General features: G+C 30.6%; 1 protein-coding gene across 1 annotated transcript in view; it reads right to left on the bottom strand.

Annotated features, from left to right (window-relative positions):
• LOC111027899 (serine proteinase stubble) overlaps nt 1-15,602 on the bottom strand; it is a 33,121-nt gene extending 17,519 nt beyond the window's left edge. Inside the window, exon 1 of the mRNA XM_022306396.1 lies at nt 15,090-15,602. The gene's annotated coding sequence lies outside the window, so the exon portion shown is untranslated. The remainder of the gene's footprint in view (nt 1-15,089) is intronic.
• Nucleotides 15,603-19,349: the final 3,747 nt, after the last annotated feature.

Genomic DNA, 19,349 nt, shown 5'->3' with positions numbered 1-19,349 from the left:
CATCACTATCTGCAGTTTTAATAATATTATTACTGTGTGTGTTGCCCGCGAACACGTGAAATTAAAAACGATTTTGTCATGTTAACCTGTTTAGGAACTGATTTAAATTTTTTTCGTTCGTTTTATCATCATGGTACGTATGTAAAAGAAAAATTGTCACAGTACCCACAACCATACCATAGAGTTATTATCGGGAGGAAATGTTAGTTTGCAGCTACCCACATACATATTATTATTATTATTTTAGGTATAAAGTGTATAGGTAGGTATTTTGATTTTATGCCGGAGAGAAAAATTGTTTGACGATAGTAATTGTACGACGTGTCTGAGCGCGCGGTGTAAACGAAAACGCCGATTTTTCAATCGGTCTTATTTTTTATAAATATTCCACGAAAGGCCATACTTGAAAACATAACGATCGGATTGCCAAATATCGCTGTGTAAACATTCCTGGTTTCTTTTTTAATCTTCGTTCATATAGTAAATAAATATTATTATTTAAGTAGTATTTTTTTTATTAAATATTTCATTGGCGTCCATATTAGCATATGTAAAAGCATAATATTTAAATAATATTTATGGTAAAAAGAACGATAATATAATAGCACGCACTTTCGTGTTGTGCCGTTTAACGATGTCGTCTTCGATTCGTACTTTAAAAAATGCATTACGATTATATAGCGAAACGTTGAAATCAATTGACTATAACCGTGAAAGTATCTCGATATTAAAATGTTCGAAAATAATGATAACGCATCATAGAAACGTAATTCTTAAGTTCTCAAATTATATACTCGAACGATGCGGTAGAATTAATATTTATGTCTATTCTGATGGTATTTCATACATGGGTGTAACACGTTTTTTTCTTAAACAATTTTATAGTATAAATCAAGTTATATTAGATAATACTATTTGATAATAACGAAAAAAAATCAATATTTATTTATTATTTTTCCAGACAAATCTAACGAGGGAGAAGGACCACTTAATATGTATTACAATATACTAGCTTAAGATAACACTGTCGTATTAAATAAAATATAAAAAATGTATTTTTGTTTATAAAAGTATAAGTTAATTAGTTTTCTTCAAAAGCCGTTTACAGATTTAAGGGATAAAAGAATTAAGAAATATGCTTTAAGCGTTAAATATCGTATAGTTGTACGATATACAGTTAAGACTTACACTCTGCAATTGGTAAGTCTATTAAGCTTTACTTTTTAATTGACATAATAATTTGTTTCCTAAGTAATTAAACGGGAAGGTTAATTCAATCTCTCAGTTGTTCAACTGTGCATAACGATAATTCACGAAACTGATTTTGCTGGAAGATGTTATCTATCAATTATATGACCGTTATAATAGCACATTACACTTGAAGTATGTATACAATACTACGATGCCTGTCAAACTTTAAAGTTCAAATGTCTATATCATTATAAACACTCGTCGATCGTCGACGTGTCTATAAACCATGACGGATATTATGATTTATGTGTTAATTTTTATCGTTCGAAAATGTATGGGTAGTACGTGGTGATTATGGGTCTTAGTTCTGTTTTCATCCGGCAAACACTCAAAGTTTACCTATAACGTTTTTCACCCATTCGCGCAAATCTTATTTGTTCAGATCATCTGCGGTCGAACGAGTTTTCCATAATTGGTTTATATTTTTTTTATTTTTTCTATTTTTTCATTTTCTATTGTTACCTTTTCCTGTCCAATTACGGAACATAACGAGCCCAAATAATACAGGTTAAGCTGTATACGAAACTTTATCAGAAACCTTCAGATAATGGCTGGTCCGGATCGGCCGTTCCGAGGAATTCATACGTTTTGACACGCTACGAGCAGGCCATTAGATACGGCGTTAACAACCGTCTTCTCAATCTAGTAACCTGAAAACTTTGGTCACTTACTTGTGTTATTGTTGTTGTTATTATTATTATTATTATTACTTTATTGTTTTGTGCCAACGTATTGTATTCTACGTAGTTACTCACTGCTTATAGCGTCTAATTCGATGTGATTTGTCCTGCAGAATCGTTTTTTTTTTCAGACTGTTAGTGGGGCAACGAGATAAAACGCAAAAAATCCACAATGATTATTACAATTTTCATGGCTATCTGGTTGGGAATTGGATTAAAAAAATATATATTTATTTACTTTGACTATAATTATGACACTGTGAAATAGATATAATATATTTTAAATTATCCATAGTAAACATTATAAAATTGTCATTTTTCCACACTATGTACAGTACATTGTAGGTACGTAGAAAGTATCATAGTAAACTAACTCAATTATCTGAATATTAAATTTTTTTTTAAATAGTAAAAAAATGTATGTATACACTATACATTTATGTAATATAAAATATCAAGTATAAGTAGGTAGGTAAAGAATTGTGACAAAAATGTTTGCGACCGTAATTTTTAAAAATTAATCGTGTCTTACTTTATTATTACCTTTAAAATATATAATATTGGAAATCTTAACAGTTATTTCACCGGGCCTGAACATAAAACAGTACTGTTGAATAGTAAACTCTAATCTATACACAATTTATTATCTATATTTTTAAATTTTTATAATTATAATTTATTAGTAAAACAATAATATAGTGGGCATGATGGATGGCTAGTGCGTTCTTAGTTCGTTCGCCAACAATAAATTCAGCCATCTTAACAGCAATAGTGGAGAAGGTAAAATAACACGGTAAAGATATTTTTACTGTTTTCATTCTAAGGTATTTTTTGGATTAAATAAAAGTGATAAGAATCGTAAAATATAAGTAATGTACATAAATATCATATTGTCATGGAACAAAGATGTAGACGAAGACATTTTTCCATGATTATTTACCTTTTACATATTATTAAGTTTATGATCACTGACATGATAAAGGCTAAACGCACCGTCCATCTATATTGTGCGTATGGTGAAATCTGTATTGTATGTTTATTATCAGAAATAAATTACTGGTAATAAGTTTAACATTAATTATAATGTAATTAATTCTACGGCCATCTTAAAACGTATTTGATTATTTTATTGGATTTGATTTTCAACAGTTCTTTAACAAATTCACGCGTCTGAAGAATATTAACTGCAATTATTGTTCAATAATTGTAATCGTTAAACTCACACTAATACTGTAAGTATTTTATACAAACCTATTATACTTTAAACTTGTTATGTTAAGTTAAAACGATAAAATCAAGTTTACTCGTGAGTAGGTAGGTTAAATATTTAATAATGATTAGTATCTAATGATACTAAAATGTAAAAAGTACATGCGTTTGTTTTAATTTAATGTTATATTATATAATATCGTAGATAATAATGATCTGTTATCGAGAAGAAGAGGAATAGATTAACTAAATAACCGATGCAAAAACGTACGCAACAAGTAAGTACCTAGTAAAACTTAAACTATTTAAGCTTTGATATTCGGAACAACGAGTAAAGCTTAATACGATATATTACAAACATTTAGTTGTAGAAACGCATTATGTTTTTGACTTTAAAAAGTTAAAAAATAGTAATAAATAAAGTAGGATCTGGACGAAGTAAAGAACCGTTTAATAATTGTTTGTTAGTGAATCGTGAATGCACTTCAATAAACGTGTCTCGCTTGAAAGCATTGAAATCGTGTGACTGAAATACTGAACTAACAGGTTTTCAATTGCAATTTTATGCTAGCCTAAGAAACCCTCCGGATGTCTTTTGCATCTTTTTAAGATTAGTAATAAAGTTGTTTTCATCAGATAACACACATGCCAGCGAATAGGTATTGATTAGAAATTTTTTGTCAGCCAAAATTTAGTACTACTCATCGTGTACGTCCTACCGATAAAAATAGGAAACCAAAAATTATGTTTATTTTAAAATTTTTTACGAAAAAAAAAATATATAAATAAATATCATGCACCTGCAGCGTAGTATTATAATATTATTGATTAAACGATTGTTTTTAAAAAAAAAACTATAAACAGTAGTAAAAAATAGATAGGTCAACTCGTTTTCACGGATATTATATTAATAGTTACTATTCAAAGAACCTAATATTTATAGGTACTTGGTCGTTTTTTTTTAAGTTTCTGGAAATAAATAGTACATTTCACCACGATTTTCTATACAGAGACACAGTTATACAAGGTCACAGTTATTACATCCGCCAACATATAATGTTTACCCACTAAAAAAAAATTGTTTGCAAATATATTAATTTGCGAATAATAATATTCACATTACACGTTTTTTATACCTTATAAATTTATGTATATTACATATTGTAATACTATAATTCATTGATCTACCACTTATATGTAGCATGTTAAACATGAAATTATTTTTTTATTTTAACTTTAAAAACGAAATTTTTGGTTTTGTGTTTAAAAAATAATAATTTTAAATAATTAATTAAAATTATATTTGTTTTAGTTTTTGAACCTTAACAGTTTCTACTAAAAGTTCTAAAAAAAAAAATTTTTTTTAATGCTATATGTACTTCGCGTAATAGTATAAATATCATAATAAAAAAAAACAAACAATATTTGCTGGCTCTATTATTGTTGTTTTCGTTATATCCGATGACGTTCGATCATTTGGTCCGTTTCTGTCACTGTCAATTCAACACACGAGCCCCATTTATCTCATTCCGTTTCGAACACGAATCTTTTCTACGCTCAAAGTACGCACGGTCATTCTGGTTACGGGTATATAGGTATACTGCCTGGTACGATAGTAACCGGTAATCTTATAAACGCGTGTGAGTGCGTGCCTGCACATTATGTGTTAGAGAGCGTGTGCTCGCGAGTCTGCAGAACGTTCCCCCCCGGAGGGTCCGGTCGTTAAAATTCCACAAATCACACCCTGCGGCCCTGTGCCTTATTCGCGATTATCTTTCTTTTTTTTTATTTTTTTTATCGTAATTAAATTAAACCCGGTCGGAGCTGCCGCGCAGTAGGTTTATTTCTCTCCATTTTCCAGGGGGCCTCTCCGATCGGAGCCCATAGCTATATTTTAACTTGTAATTTTGTTTTTAGGTTTATCTAATTTCGACGTTTTTCTCTCAGATACACCGCTGCAGCTGATGGCTAAACAAAAGCGCGAGGACGTTTCGACCATATTATTAGCATTATCACTTATACCTACCTATATACCGTAAAATCTCTTGTGGCGACGTCCGTAATAGTGGGTACCTACATATTATGGCAATTATTGCTACTATCATTATTATATCGTCGCAGCTACCGTTCTCTCGGTGAACTACTGGATCATCGGTGTAGGCACAGCTGTGCAATGGACGGGTGCGGTGTACCGGGCAAGATCATAATATAATATATTTGTACAAGCCAATTCGGTTTCAAATGGATTCAAACGGTACTCATCGGCGGACTGTTATTATTATAAAAATAATTATTCCTATGGTTTTAATGAGATAGATACCTACGTATAAATCTCGTATAATGACACGAAAAATACCCATCACGGCGTTTGGTGAAAATCGGTCAACCACGATTCCATCACAAATTGTTATTTCCTAACCGCAGTAACCGGTTGAATTTGGTTTGAATTTAAATGTAATATTGTCTATCATTCTTGATTTCAAAACATATTTTTGTAGGTTTTTACAAAAGATCGCAATTGTACTTATGTACTCAGGTAAATACTATTATAATTTGATCGGTGAGTGGAATTTGTTTTTCTTTTCACACTTTTATTTTTATCTTAACAAATATATTTTGTATTATTATGAAAAACATTTTTGGTATCTCATCGTATTAAAAATAATTATTTTGTTCATATAATTACACCCCAGTTGGTTAAACCCCAAAGTTTTGTTGCATACTTATATTATAAAAGATAAGCATTTTTAAAAAATAAAAATGAGGATAGACTTTAGTCACATGTTGTTGTTTTTCTTCGATGTTTCCTTTTCTTTTTACTACTCGTTAAAATCGTAATACGCAGAAATATAGAACACAAAACAAAGGCGCAACAAAAGTTTGGCAAAGATAAAAATAATACTCATTTTGTTGTGTTATCATATTCTTTGTATTTACATGTACGTATATCTATAAATTGATATTTTAAACGTTTTCGTTTACAAGTACCGCGGTGGTAATTTGTTTAGTTAATATGTTACACAATATTAATAAGCATATTGACGTCGGTAGTTCAAAACGTTATTTCGATAAAACCGTATATATGCCTAACAATATAATAATATAATAAGGTCAGATGATGGACTGCGAAATTGATATTTCTCGCGATAATCGTTATACCTAGATATTTAGTATTGCGACCGAGCGCGAGTTTGTCTCCAGTATTATATATTATGCTTTAACAGAACGTCTAATTTTCTCGCAAAATACGTCCAGACGATTATTATTGTATTGCACCGTTGCGGCAGCTATGCTGCGCAGATATTTGTGTGTGAGCTCGAAAATGATACGACCTGCAGATGATCGTCCATACGCGGAGACATCATGTGACATCCGGCTTACAAACACGTCTCCGGTGTTAATTAAAATCGTTATACATATTATATTGTACGCACCGTGCACATACTGAGTGCAGGATATAATGTGCACGTCGGGCGTGTTGTATGTAGGACGTTAATTTTCCCATCTTCTACTTAATTATTGTTTTTTTTTTTTTTTATAAATAATATATATATATATATATATATATACATACTCGTGTAATGAGTATGATATTATTATTACTCGGAAAAACAAAGAGCAAGTAAATCGTTGTCTGCAGCGAGTTATTAGAGCCAAACATGCATTATTAACGCGTTAATACATGTACGATGTAGAAAGATATATAGGCACACGAGTCGGCCGCGGGATCAGGTGAAAGTGTTCTCTTCAAAAGCTCGCAAACAATCGCGCATAATTCGTTTTAAAAGAAATTTATGGAAAATACACTAGAAAACATTTGTGCAAAAAAAAAACCGCTTATTATAACGTGTATTCATCATGTACGATTCTTGTGTGTCTTAATGAACCTAGTATGTAAGGTATATAGACTATTATTGGTTATTACTTATTACACATTTATATATCGTAATATAGTTCGGCGAATTTTGTATTACAACACAATACGACGACAAAATATATAATTTTTAAACGAATAGTATTATACAATCTGACGTTACGATATCCTATGTAGTTTCCAAAGTCCATTTCGTGTTATCGTAATACGATATATAAATAATAACATTATAATATTATATTCCGTACAATACGATTTATTTCTTATACTAAACGTTTAAACAATATATAATAATTTATTTTATAGGTTTGTAATGTTTGTACAACCATATAATTATAAGAAACTAGTTTTAACTAAAACCAATACATTACCTATTAATATTCATATAGGTATTTAATATTCAATTAGACTTTAATAGTCAAACCTTAAAAGCATACCAACGCGGTAATAATAATATAATGAATGTGTATTTCTTGTTGTAAACACATCGTAATGTGATGAAGAAAATAGTAATCAAACAATTTGTAACATAATATAATATTAGAATTAATTCATTATTTAGCTATCCTAAAACTTTAGAACGTTGTGGTATTCAACAATCAATAGATTTACAAAAAAAAAAAAAATAATATATGTATAATATACGTTATAGTAAACAGTTCGTTGAATTACACTTCATTGAACTCTGTATATTATTACAGCCAGAATTCAATTAATGTATAATATGATTATTGTTAAATACTAATTCAATGTTTGGTGACTAATTTTTTATGATAATGATTAAAACAAATATTTTATCATCGACACTAATTCGTTGGAAAAAACAAACCGAAAACTGTACGTAGTAATTGTAGGTTATAGGTGATAATATCATTGATCTGAACGCAGAGAGTTTAACACGAAATTCGGGTTCGGGTGAAAATCAATATTTGGCAGCGACCATTATCTCGTATATACCTATATGTAATTATTATGATTTGCAGAATCTGTTTGAATGCCCGATAAAAATCTTCACAGACCAGCCGCCCTAGCTATACAGTAGTTTTCTAGGACACTATAGTAATCATATTATTTCGTTTGGTTGTTAGTATAGACGTACATATTATTATGTATAATAAAACTCGCACGCAAACATATACATTTGCGCATGAATCGTTATCTGAATGATTTCAATGGTCTCGATCGTGTCCGCGTTCGTACGAATCTGTTTCTCTTTATGGTCTGTAGATGGATAATACAGCCATATATTTACACGTATACTTATATTTATTTTATTTATACATGCATATAGATTTTTTAATTTTATCGGCAGTTCAACCTGCAGGTCCAAAAGCGTCGAAATGGCAATAAAATCCGTACATAGGAAATATAAAGGATATAAGAGCGAAAAAAAACAAAACATATAAATTGCGGCGAACGCATATATTCGGATATAGGGCGCGATCCCCTTTAAGTCCTCCATCCGAATACTTTTTTCGTGCCCCGCGGGAAATTCGATTTACAAATCCCCACAAGGATACGATGTTACATTCAATCTCCACGCGAGGTTCCATTTGAGTGATTCGGTTAACCGTCCAGTCTAAAATGCCGTAAGACTGATGAATGGTCCGGGAAAAAAAGTATTACGTTTATAATATATAGAACACGCGTAACCATGTATCTGAATACGGCTAGTGAGAGTAATACGGGCAAGCTCAACTACTTTTTGGCCAGTATTTAAAAGACAAACGAATTCCGATTGTCAACCGATTTGTGGCACTTTTACTCTATAAAATATAATTCTCTAGAAATCGCGACACGCCGCCATTGATATGATAATATTTTAACCGAAAGTTGTTAGGTATTACTTACGCGTCTCAGGTTGATGTTTTTTAAAAAAAAAAAAATGATGTTTAGGTAATTCGTCATACGTCCAATAACATACTAACATATCGATATTAAATATTACTACCACAATCTGTACCGAATAATAGATTTTATACCACTCAATAGTCAAAACTTATTTTAATGTCAAAATTTCAAATCTGTAGACAGCTGCTGCAGTAGGTAGTCAATTTATATACGATAGTAGTTTTTAATGATATGACAAAATATTGTAAGCCATGTTTAATCTACTAATGTGTATAGTAAGCGCGGATACAAATAAAATAATTCCATGGGTTAGGACCTATATTTATGTTTAATTAATCACATTAAAAACTATGATTATAATGCATATTTATTTTTTATTTTGCTAATACTCGACGCTGGTACTCCAAGTATTATATTATAAGTATATTATCATGTTAAAGTTTTATTAAATCATATAAATTATATGATGCGTACTCGTGTGTATAATAATATAATGGTTGGATTGGTTTTCTTTTTTTATCTACCCAAAATAAAAATTATTATGAATGTAAATGTACCTACGTGTTTTTAATCGTGTTATTATAGCAAAAGTTGAATTATACATTTATAATGACCTGTTATTATGATACTTATTCAAAATCACACAACGATGATTATCGACAAAACAAATAATCATCATTCAATGTATTATTGAACTTATTTTTCAATCACCAGACGTATAATTATAATTTTCAAGTATCTGGTTTAAGACAACTAAACACGTTTTCAAATAATGTTTTCGGTTTTCAAACTACAACCAAAGTATCATGCAGATATAGGAACATATTATTGTTATAAACTGCTAAAATGTTCTTACTTCTACCTTTTTTTTATGAGGCCAAATTGTCCTACCTTATTATATTGTTTTAATATTAATTCATCGAAAATGTTATGTACAGGTACCTAAAGCTAAAATAAACAGTAATAAATCATATTTTTCTTTTATTGCTCGGCAGGAATAAACCAGTTTTTGGGCTCCATAGACTATATTATTATAATAGAAATTAAGAGTTATAGTTTCAAGGGCACACAGAAATAATAACTTATTAAAAATAAAAATAATTTTAATCAGACCGGTTGGCTATCCGACAACTGCCGGTTTCACATGCGAAAGTAAAGTAGAAAAGTAATTAAAATAATAAAGTAATAAAAAACATAAATATCTGTTTATACCTGTCACCCTAAAATTTTAGACGTTTTATGAGTTGTTGATTAAAGTTTTTTTTTTTACCAACATTTATGGTCTTGTTAATCTAGGTTAGACACGGTCCGAGTAAAGTAAATTGGAAGGTGTCTAATTAATAGCACATTTCACTAAACGCTAAGAAAAGACAGAGATTTTCGCCAACCTGGGTAATTATTGTCGATTAATTCTATTGTGTGTACTTACAACGACACAAGCAAATCGGTTTTTCTTTCTTTTTTTTTAATTTCCGTTAATTATCACACCGACTGTTCTAATAAAATAATTATTTTATTACGTAGTGTTTGCTTTAAATCAAATGCTGCGGCTCGACAACCGCTAAAATATAGGTAGTAAAAATATTATAATAATAAATTATAAAATTATAACCTCGTCAACGGTAAGCATAATGTTTTGTTTAATTACGGTCGCTGAGAAATTAATTAATAATAATAAATATTTTCAAAATGATTTTCGCAGTGTTGGTAAATGTAAATGTCGGAAATCGTTCGATTATTAACCGTAATGGGCGTATTAGGTGTATTATTTTCAATTTTGACTTGTTGACCCGGAGTATTCGATGTTATACCGTACTATATAAAATATGTGGTTAGATTTTATTTTTATTGAATAATGTTTCGATGTCAATGTCGTCGTCGTCGAAACTCTTCATATACAGGCACTTCCTTTATTTACTTGACGAAAACATGGGCATGCGTTTTAAAACCTCTCGGATTCAACGGGAATTCAATTATCTGCTCGCAGTGTTCACTGGGAACACGGACGTGTAATCGAAACAACGTTACCGTCTTTCTATGATAAGCGTAAGCCGATGGATCGCACGTAAACGTATAATATTATGGTAATTTTTTCGAATAATAAAAGTCAGTCGACTATTCGATACAGCATAATAATAACGACAGTTTTATGGTTGTGTATATTAACATAGAAACAATCTTGGTAAACATATTTACCCAGGTAATAAACGAAATTGGTACTTAGCTGCAGTTATAGCTGCGTACAGGTACATATAGGTATGCGTGCGACTTACAATATTATGATGTGCTTACCCACAGCTGATGCGTGCGCGTAATTCGAACACGCGGTTAATGATATTGTACGTGTAGGCGAGTACTGGCGAGTAGGTTATAATATTATAGTCGTAGCATTATAACATTACAGTGTTATAAGGTGTCGTAGTCGTGCGCACTGGGTGTAGCGTTTTTTTACGTTTACTATTTATATCGATACATATAATATATATAATATTATATGATATACATCTTTAGCTTTTGATTACTGGTCTGGAGGTACCCGTAGGTATATATACTATAATACCCATAGTGAGCGAGTTGTACGAGCATATAATATCAGTTGGCCTCCACAGACAATGTTATTATAATACGCTATAATATATTTTATGTGAACGGTCGCCGCCGCCGCAATCGTCATATTTTCGCAACAAATAAGCCACGATAAAAACATGATAATATAATATCTCGAAGAAAAATTGTTTTGTTTTTTTCCTATTATTTTGTCTCGCACGGTCTCGTAGTAAGTAGATGGGTACCTAGTACGTAGTATAAGGTATCCTATTATAACAGTAGCGAAACGATATTATATGCCGACACGTTGAACATGAACGTCGTTGATAGAGGCATGCATCGTCGTATACGCACCGGCGGCGGCGTGGCCATAAAACTAAAACCACGACTTTATCGCTTTCTTGTGCATATTTGCTGTTGCAGCTGTAAGAAGTGTACGTGCAAGTTCTACGAACAATAATAATATTTGACTTCACTACAGATATCTGTAGGTACCGGTGAACTCATGCGGTAACCCTATTATTAAGTTTTTTAGGCTCCTCGTGTATTATTATCATATTTTTTACCTACTTGTACGTTATCAAAATAAAATATTATGCTTGTTATCAAGACGAATAATCTTTTTCGAATTTTCGGTTATCGGTCATATCGTTTTCATTTTCCATGTGACGTATAGTGTTATTAATATTATAATTTTAAAACCTTCACGAATATTGTACAATCAATTATTTTATAAAATGCGATTACAATATACGTATGCCAAACGTAGGTATATCGAAATCTAATCAAACAGCAGAGCGTCTTTGTATTTTTGTGTAAAAAAGAAATTAGATATTCCATTCAACGGCGGTTTAACATACACTACATATTGGATCCAGGTTAGTAAGAGTGCACTTTATTTTATCACCGTTAATAGTTTTTATTGGTTACTACAATAGGTAATTAACAGTTTTTTTTTTATTATTATTATTGAATTATTAAATTCACGTCCCGTACGAATATACACAAGGTACACATCATAAACTATTCATCGCAACACAATGCACTTTTCTAATATGTATTCTCTTATACACCTCGTTAAATAGAAAATCTTTATGTCTCGATTTGCTTTGATTCACAAACTACACCTTAACCGTGGATGCATTGGGCATATTATGCAACAATAGAATTTCACCCATCGTCCGTGTATTTTACATATGTTATACTATTGGCATGATATAGGTATATTCCAGGTGCAACTTTTATGGTCCAGTGACCGTTATTTTCCAATGCGGGAGGTCTGCTACAGAAGTCACGTTGAAAAATTATACAAACATACGTTGAACTTGGAATATATTTATTACTTTACGAAACACAATGATATATATTTATAGGTTATTAAAATAAACGCGTGTGTAATGACTGTGAATGGGCGTACATTGTGCAGGAGTAGCGAGATTATTATAATAGAAAATATTATACGACATTACAAAGTAACCAGCTCATTGCGATTTTGATGAGACACAAGACATGACTATAATATATGAGAAACCATTTCAATATACGACCAATGTGACGAACTTTGTGCTATGAAATATTTATACCTATGGTTAAAAAAATATGGTATCGTAATTGTTGTTATAATCGATATTTAAAATCTATAATTGAATATTCGAATCGATAGATTTTAATATGATGACGACGACGTGATGAAATGCATTTGGTTGGAACCCGTGTAGGCTTGAAAATTGCTTAGGCAGTTTAATAAATTTGGTTATGTAATAACAAGACGGAGAACGTAAATATTATTTCGTTTTTACTGCCGTGAGAATGGTTTGAGCAAACAGTTATTTTTTATGTTATTTTTGTAATTAGATAAATACTGTTTTTAGATTTAACAAGTGACTTATGACCATCGCTCAAAGCACTGTTATTATAATATTGTGAATAGGTAATTTTAATAATTTCATCTTATAAGACTGCAACCATATTTAAAAGAAAGTATTTTATAAACTCATAAGTAATATTTTTTTCTATGATGTTGATATATTATACATGTCGATGTTCATCTACGATGTAGCCATTGGGTCCAACTATGAGACGTATAAAATGTTATTTGTGTATGACTTTCTCGATAGTAAACTGTCAGATTTTACTACACTGGCCCAACATTTACAACGATTTTATTTTTAATCTCATAGTACCTAGTTTCCTCGTAGATAACACAGTCATTTTGGTGCGTTCAAAAAAACAACATAGTATCCCATTTATTGCAGAAATATATAGTTTAAATTTCACGAGGTCACTGCATCGAGTGTGTACTAAAGACAATGGTGCAGAATACGCCCTTACGCGCACGCAACACTTAAGTGTCTTTAGCGGTAAAGCCCATAGTTCGTGACCGAGATGTCCGTAAAAATGGACATATCCTAAAAAGGTGTCGTTGGAAGTCGCCTAAAATAAATTACGCCTCCCTACGAGAAGGAAAAAAAAATTCCCCGACCAATTTTACCAATTACAGATATCGCGGCGGCAGTGGTTTTGGGGCCATCTTTGCCATTTCTGGAGCCGTTTAAACACGACAATCCTGTCTAGCTAGAGAGCGCATGGTTGTCGGCTTTTTCAATCATACGACACACGTATAGTATATTTCTTCTTACTGTTTTTATTTTTTTTTATTCTTCTGACCATACAACAGAAACCGGTTAATCGTTTTTTTTCCTACTTTATTTTTTTTTCCGTATCCCTCTATCCAGTCGATTTGACGTATCTATTATCATTGACCCACACGACTTATCATTATTTCAAGTACCTTTACTGCGAATATACAGTAAAAACCGTTTTACATTTTTCGAATGTTTTATTCATGCAGTGGTGCATTATTATTACACATTTACTACACTATAATATACTCAAACAACTGGTGATTTAAAATCGTTAAAAAATGTATGTACTTTAAAACAAAGTTAATGCTATAACACGATGTTAGTCTGTTCCACTATATTACATACATTATTTAAATTTTTCTAGAGATTTATCTGGTTCATTTTTCGTATTATAAGTCAGTAGGTCAGTTACTTGCTACATAGTGGTGTATTTTATATTTTATTAAATTCTACATTATGTTGATAATAATAATAATAATAATAATAATAATAATACATTAAGATATATTTTATCTAAAACATTTAATTTTAACTATTAATTTATTTTTCATTCATATATATTTTATAAAGGTAGTAGTATCTAGTAGATATTTCAACTAAAAATATTTGTATGCCACATAATAATAATTATTATTATTTTACAGAGACTTCAATAGCCGTCTACGAAGTTATTAAATATTTTTAACCGAAAATATATTTATTTCGACCAATATTAGATGTATTGAACATGGTGTATTATTTAATTTTTTTTTTTTATGTATAAAACAAATTATATTGTCAAATATTTAGTAGGTAAGTTACAATGTTTTTAACCAATTTTAAACCCATTTTGAATATTTTTTCGTAAGACCTCAATATGATTAGAACTTAACAGAATTATTTATAAATTTGGGTTGGACAAAATATTATTGTTATGTGAAATCACTAAATGTATCGATTAAAGCATTATTTCATATTTGAACGCAAAAAGCAATTCAGCTATTTACCATGTGTCATTTAATAAAGCAATGATAATATTTTAATATGACGTACCTGATTTTCGTTTAGTTTTTCAATAACTGTTCATTGACTTGGCACGCCCGGTATCCCTGGCCTGCATAGTCCGCGCCGAAGGATTCGCGATATCATTAAAATGAACGGATAAAAATATCGAATAGTCCGATGAGCGAATATTGATGATAATAAAAAAAAAAGATATATATGTATGTTAACTATATTTTATCGACCGTCGTCGGTATATTGCACACCACAACCGCTGCTGCACTCGAACACGCGCGATTCAATCAACGATCATTATCGAACGGCTAGCAAATACACGCGTAACGTAACTCGCATAGTAATGAAATCGAAATCAAACAGTCGGCTTATAAATTATTGTTATTATTATTATTATTATTACGATCGCAATGGGTTTGATGCATTGACGAGTATTATTTTTATTAATTTTTATTCATAAGTTTATCATTTTTGTTTTTCATTTTATTTATCTGGTCAGTGCGTGTAGCGGTCGGGCAAACGGAACGCGGGTGACTGCCGGTATTCGCGGCGTTCGAGACGAGCACGTGGCTTTGACAGACGGATCCTTGCCGCCTCCGTCGCGATTGTTGCAATAGGGGGGAACCGTAGGAGTGGGTCATATTATTATTATACGTTCTAAAATTATGTTATATTACTCATGCCGTACCGCGGAGGAGCACAGCAGGAGAATTATTATTACTATTATTATTTATCGGTACGTTTTACATTTTAATACGCGTACCGATAAGTGTTTACATTGTGTTCTATACGCTTATATCGACATAATAATATATATAATTATCACGCACGACACTTCGTATGTCGTATAGGTGCGATGAATATCGCCACTTTTCGTTTGTATCACATTGGTCGGTTTACACATTTTTTTTTATTCAAAAACTGTAATTATTTTTCGGACAGTAAAATCGAAACAGGTGCTTACTGGTACATGGTGGCATAATATATTAAGCGATTCTTCTCAATATGTGTAAATATATAATATTATAACCACTCAATAGTTAATAGATGGTAGTCGATAGAGGAGAACTAATTTTTCGAACACATCGATATCCTTTGAATTACCTAGTGAAATAATAAATACAATTATATGTTTTAATTCAATCGTTCATATACCATTAAATATCGAAGGGTTTCTGAAATTTGTTATTTGTGATTTTCACTTATTATTATCATTTAATCGTTATTATTCATTCATTTCTTTATTATTAAACCATTTTGTAAAACCATATACTACTCTCTGACAACATGATGAATATAGTACACTTGACTTTCTGATATCTGGATTTTTTACTGCTATGAAGTTCATACGTTAAATAATGTAAGTATCTGCATTGTACGTTATTTCCACAACTAACTAAAATATAATATACTCAGTTATTTTACAAGACTAATTGTTCAGATAAATAATTTAAGCGTTTTAAACAACAATTATTTATTATATTGTACGTTTTTTTTTAGGTATATTACATTATTATACATACAACGATCTAAATTAATTTTTTAATTTTTACATAAGAGAGGTAAACAATAGCTCTTTAAACTTCATATTTTAATATTATACTAGATAAACAATATATGGTATTATTATTCAATTGCATTCATTTTATTAAGCATTTAAAAGTGTACTTAAAAAAACAAAATATTTCACATCAAACTACGAACATATTAAAATTAAAATATATAATTAGTATTTATAATTAGACTCTCGTATTGAAACCAATAGCTGATTACGTGACAAAACAAATGTACAGGTACAAGCTATATTCTAAATAAATTAATTTTATATAGTATAATAAATATTTTAAATATAATCTAATATAGTCATACTTGTTACACTAACACAGTATTAAACACTAAAAATCGAAGATTTGTTTAAAATATAACAATAGCGAATTATATATCTTATTTATTATAGTCTCAAAATCTCTACTAATAAAACTGTGATTATTAGAACACACCGATCCCGTTATATTGCCACTATACATTGATTTTTTCATTTTTTGATACTGTCGGAGTTGGTAATTTAGCAAGCACTACACGTTTTTACCAAGTTAAAATTTCAAAGTGATAAAGTGCATTGTATGAAGGGTCGGTCGAGACATTAAGGGTTTGCTGTTAAAGTTTGTCCTAGTTACAAAATAAAGCTTTATATTTACTACCAAATTATTATTATTTTAATTTATTTTTTGCTGTTTGGAAATTTCATCCTCTGCAACAAAACTCCATTAAAAACAATTAAACAACTATGGTGTAATGCAGAAGCCATTAATTAGGTGGAAATTACACAGACTTATAATAGTGGTTGTTTTTGAATTCGAAAGCAATGATGAACACTATGTAAAAATAATTGTGTGTTTCACTAAATAAATAATCAATAAATCTTAATACTCAACTCAAAATCTAAATAATTTAAACACCTATGATTACATAATAATATACAATATGATCGGCATGTGTTAAATTACAATAGATTTGTATAAATATTTTAAATTTTCATACAAATAATCGTACTTAAAATATTATAATTTTGTATCTGCAGATACCTGCAGTTAATGGTAAAATCAAAACCTAAGTTCCGTTATCAAATAATGCATCACCCATCATTAAAATGTACATTATAATTACTGCAGTGTAATGTGATGTAATGAAGTTCAATAAAAATCCTAAAAAAATTAATGTATGTTTTATAAATCTCTAAAATTGAATAATTTAAATTGGTTTTTAATGTAATTTCATTTGTGTTATCAGACGATCATGAATATAATAATAGTAAGTGGTTTGACGGCTATACTAAGTGTATATATATTTATATATATGTATGTTCATTAGGTACAAGAAAGCTATTCCCATTCAAGCACTAATAAATATTATGCACTATGTAGTTGTATTCATTAAAAATTAATATTTTATTTATTGTTCCGTCGTGGTATGAATCTTTACTCGGAATAGTAATACAAATTATATAATAATATTCATAACACTGGGTAAATAAATTTAAAAAAATTTAATATTTTTCGTTTCGTAAATCAAAAAATGTATTTATTTTGAAAAGTCATTAAGACATAATATTGTCTACGCACATTTTTGCAAAACCACTATTACATTATTATAGATGTCTGACATTTGGAGAAATATTTAGTCATATTATATTACGGTGTCTATATCAATCATCACTCGAAGTACAAGTGTTGCGTTATAATATTTTCCGGGAATACGATTTCATTACTATTAAATTTGATCGTTATTCGTAAATAATGATTATAAGCCTAATGAAACAATAATGAATTAACGGGCTTATGATCCAAGGAAGAATAAAATGTATCGTAAGGTGGAAAAGTGTTTTGTGCTATAGGTACTTATACGATATTAATCAAACGTCAACGGGACATTAATTGGTGGCTAAACCAGATTCGGTGAAACAGACGATTGCCTCAACCTAAAACGATGTCTGTGACTTTTTATAATTCCTTTGTACATCCATATAGTGTAAAAAAATATATAATGGGACGCTCGGCTTAGGCTCGGCTATATGTTGAGATCGATAAATGTTACGAGCTATATGCTAATGAGTAAAGGTAGTTATTAAATACGACACAGCTGCGGTTAGAGCCACGGGCCACGGCAAATGTCAATGGCCTGTAAACAACAACAGCAGCAGCAGCAGCAGCAGCAGCAGCAGGTAAAGAGCGACTTTGACCTTAAAACTACAACCGCTTAATATATTACGTACAAATAATAAATATAATATACACCGGGGATATATTATATTCAGGAAGTTGTCCTGGTTAGTAATAAATTACGTCACCTTCCGAACGTGGCACGTAAATTAGTGTCAAAGTTGAGCAATCGATGTGTGTTGTTATGACTTATTAAACGCACGCACGGCACACTGAAACCCGCACGATGCCGCGATTACCCGATATTTAACATGATTAATCGCTCATAACGCGATGTATAGCAATGGTCGACTACAACAGCGACAGATATACGTCGCGTTATTATATTATAGTCTGCGGCCAGTCATAATATAATGCGATCGGACAAATGACGCGAAACTTATCAGACGTGCCAATAATGATTATTGTACCGACAGAGACGTCTAAAACAATACTCCAACGCGCGTTCAAGTGTGCAGTGTATATAATGATGTACGAATATTCCGCTCAACTATGCCCGAACAGTATAAATTCAAAACCGACTAGTAGGTATCACTGATTCGCCTAGATCTTATTATTAATATTGTGTTGTACGACA

This window comes from Myzus persicae, unplaced genomic scaffold (genome assembly GCF_001856785.1).
Source record: "Myzus persicae strain clone G006 unplaced genomic scaffold, MPER_G0061.0, whole genome shotgun sequence".
NCBI classification, from domain to species: Eukaryota; Metazoa; Arthropoda; class Insecta; order Hemiptera; family Aphididae; genus Myzus; species Myzus persicae.
Note: the sequence above shows the minus strand (reverse complement) of the source record. Positions and strands in the feature narration are given on the sequence as shown.